This window comes from Berghia stephanieae, chromosome 2 (assembly GCF_034508935.2).
Source record: "Berghia stephanieae isolate SIO BIC M18660-M18661 chromosome 2, UCSD_Bste_1.3, whole genome shotgun sequence".
Classification (NCBI taxonomy): Eukaryota; Metazoa; Mollusca; class Gastropoda; order Nudibranchia; family Aeolidiidae; genus Berghia; species Berghia stephanieae.
The window spans coordinates 18,560,592-18,564,646 of NC_088361.1; the positions used below are offsets into that span (position 1 = coordinate 18,560,592).

General features: G+C 35.8%; 1 protein-coding gene across 2 annotated transcripts in view; it reads right to left on the reverse strand.

The window, feature by feature from the left end:
• LOC144964426 (uncharacterized) overlaps positions 1-1,171 on the reverse strand; it is a 115,689-nt gene extending 114,518 nt beyond the window's left edge. Inside the window, exons 1-2 of one of the 2 annotated variants that reach the window (XM_078898668.1) lie at positions 574-1,092; positions 255-353 (exon numbers count right to left, since the gene is read on the reverse strand). The gene's annotated coding sequence lies outside the window, so the exon portion shown is untranslated. Of the gene's footprint in view, positions 1-254; positions 354-573; positions 1,093-1,147 lie in introns of those variants that run through there. The other variant, XM_078898669.1, reaches the window with a different exon arrangement.
• Between the last annotated feature and the right edge of the window lie 2,884 nt (positions 1,172-4,055).

The window sequence follows — 4,055 nt, forward strand, 5'->3', positions numbered from 1 at the left end:
ACAATAAAACGTCTATATTATTATGGTCTATATGAAGTTAACAATAAAACTTCTATATTATTATGGTCTATATGAAGTTAGCAAAACAACTTCTATACCTATGTTCTTTATTATGAAGTTGGCACTTTGTTTCAATAATACCTCCCAATACGATAAAATATATTCATCAAAATATATCGATAAGACATATATAGATAAAAAAAGCAAATGAATCCATCAAAATTGATGTAATCAATATTATATCGATTATTTACCTTGCTGCAATATTATCAACTTCCCAAGATGAAAGTTTCCAAAAAAAAAAAAAAAAAAGAGTGCACACACTACGCAACTATTAACACACAACTAAGCACCTATTAACACACAACTAAGCACCTATTACCACACAACTAACACTATAACACACAACAAGACCTATTACCCACTAACACCTATAACACACAACTAAGCACCTATTACACAAACTAAGCACTATTAAACACAACTAGCCTATACACACACTAAGCACCTATTAACACACAACTAAGCACCTATTAACACACAACAATAACACCTAAACACACAACTAAGCACCTATTAACACACAACTAAGCACCTATTACCACACAACTAAGCACCTATTAACACACAACTAAGCACCTATTAACACACAACTAAGCACCTATTAACACACAACTAAGCACCTATTAACACACAACTAAGCACCTATTACACACAACTAAGCACCTATTAACACACAACTAAGCACCTATTAACACACAACTAAGCACCTATTTAAACACACAAACGAGTATAATTTCGTTCATATTATAGTCTTAAGACATTCAATGCAGTGAGGAGGTCAAATTTGGTCAAACGTTACATTTAACTCACTCAACCCGAACACCGACTATATCCCTAGTTTACCCGGGTCACTTTTACTCCATGCCTATTTATCATTACATTTTTCTTAGACAAGTTATAGGCGTAGTATCAAATCTAAGGTTTTTAGTTTTTACATGTTAATGATAGTTGAAATGAAACTATGTATGCACATGATCATTTTTAATACATTTTTTTCCAATTTTGAAAAGTAGCAAAAATCTCTAGGATTGAGTGAGTTAATGCGTTTCATTCTCGCTAAGTCAATAATAGAGAAAAGCACTACAAGAAAGCAGTTACGTGTCAGTTAGTAGTATGGCTACTACTAGAAGTCGTATGGAGTGGGTAGCCAATCAGCTCCCATTGCAAGACGAAATCAGCCCCCCCCCCCAACCCCCAATCATTCCAAGTCAGGCGTGAAAACGATCTCCCAATTGGAATGCCATTTATTTATCTTTTGTTTTCACTGATCTCTCTCTGTCTGTCTGTCTGTTTGTCTGTCTGTCTGTTGTGTTACTGTGACGAGCGACAGCCAGGCCACAATGGAGGGAGGAGGGGGGGGGGGGGTGTAAAAGGCATATCTGTCTTATGAAACCTCGTGATTATTTGGCATCAAACACACACTCATACACATACACACATATACACACACACCTACATACACTCACACATACAAGCACACACACATCTATACTATATATATATATATATATATATATATACATATGTATATATATAATAATTATATATATATATATATATATATATATATATATATATATATATATATATATATATATATATATGGAGAGAGAGAGAGAGAGAAAGATATATATTTATACTTATTAACATAAGGAGGCCTTCCGAAAGTTCCTCGCGCTAGTATTTCTTTCAATTTGTATTTTCACCGTGGATCTTTTGTCATCCGTTTATTTATTCAATTTGTCAATATATAACAGCATTTTAAAAACTCTAGAACAAACCTTGATAGATTAGTGAAAGTTTAAACTTTGCTAATACGACCATTGTTTTGGTTTTCCGCCGCCATGTTGTTTTGTGAAGAATTGAAAGCAGTCCTATGACCATCATATCTGGAATGGTGGAACAATAGGAAAGTAATAAGTATAACTGTAATCAATGGTGAAACAAAAGGAAAGTAATTAAGAGTAACTCCCCCCCCCCCAAGTCTTTAACAGATCGATCTTGTAAGGACTGAAACGTGAAGTTGGCATGAGTGAGTCGTTTAAGTTCCCTGGTATTGCTCAGCCGTGGCTTCTAGTGCGTTATAAATAAAATGATAAATAAATAAAATGAGCTTATAGCGCAATATCCACTAAATGTGCTCAAAGCGATTTACAAGGGGTCCCTGGTCAACAGCAACATTTAACATGGAGGACGGGACATAACGCCTATTAGGCGATATTACAATTTTTCGGACAAAGACAACGCTGTTAACGGCCTGGTACTCATTTTACACTTGAGTACGGTGAGAGAATGTTAGTAAAGTGTCTTTTCCAGGGACTCAACTATGCGCCGAGCGCGAGGCTCGAAACCAGGACCTTCCGATCCGAAAGCGAGTGTCATACCACTAGACCACATAGCCGTTATAGGTTCTAACACCGTGGGTTCTTCCATTAGCCCTGTACCATTGTGTGGCATGAGTGCCTTCAGTGCCCTAGTATGACGCCATCAAAGCTTGTGAGACTCTCCCTGAATTGGAAATACGGTCGTAGCTCAGGTTGGAGATTATCACGGTGATCTGTGAAACCATCTTCGATAAAGTTGATCAGATGGGTCAAGGCTGGGTGAGTCCCTGGTGGTTGCGAGTCGTAGATCATCCTATGTGACTGAATAACATGAGGTGGTACCAATGACTGAGAGCATGTTTGAGAGTTGTTGTTGTCCCTTACACGTATCGAAGCGAGGATATCGTGAACTGCGGCGTAATCATATGGTAGATTCAATGGTATCGCATCATCGACTGGATACCGTGATACTGCATCTGCTACAAAATTCCAGACGGCTGGTATGTGAATAATGCGGAATTGGAATCGTAGGGACTTTTCCTTCAAGTTAAAGAGACGTGGATTTGGGATATCATTGAGTGAGCGGTCACCAAATGTCTTAAGGAGAGGTTTATGTTCTACAGCAGCTATGGTGAGGTAAGGGCAGCAGAGTACAAAATGATGAGATTCTCAAGTGCGTCCACAACGGCAAGCGTCTCACCCTCGACTGGTGATTATCGGGATTTGGCTCCTGATGTCAATCGGCTTCGAAATAATGTGATCTTCCATCCAGTCTTTCAGCAGAAAGGGCGTGGTGGGGGGCAGTTGCAGTGCTTCTGGTAAAATTTTGTACATTTTGTATATTTTGTATATATTAAACAATTTTGTACATTTTGTACAATTTTGTATATTTTGCACAATTTTGTATATTTTGTACAATTTTGTATATATTGTACAATTTTGTATATATTGTACAATTTTGTATATTTTGTACAATTTTGTATATATTGTACAATTTTGTATATATTGTACAATTTGTATATTTGTCAATTTTGTATATATTGTACAATTTTGTATATATTGTACAATTTTGTATATTTTGTACAATTTTGTATATATTGTACAATTTTGTATATTTTGTACAATTTTGTATATATTGTACAATTTTGTATATCGTGTATCTATTTTTGACGAATGTCTCATTGTTAAATATAAAGACGATATAGCCATTTTAGGACTAATGAATCGCCAAGAATCAGAAAATGATTATATAAACCAAACTGATTATTTTTTAAATTGGTGTCAGAAAAACTGCCTTGAACTTAATGTAGCAATGACTATCCCGCACAAATCTTTGGGCCTCTTTTTCGCTCACGAAGTGCCCGAATTCGCGTCAAAATATGGGACGAAGCCGTTTCGTATATGTTATTTTAAAACATTAATTACGACGCTGTTCATCGATGAATATGACTGAAAGTTGGCACACAGTTAGAAAAAAAGTCATTTTAGATTATGTCAAGCGACAAAACTCGTGCGATTACCAGAAGACAGTTAAAAATAGATTTTTACTCTTTGGAGTAAAATATTTCTAAAACTACCGGCGTGGAGGTTTTGTCGCTGACAAGGTAATACATGAACATTCTTTCTTTTTGGTTGTAAAATTTCATATGAATATGACGAGTACTTTTC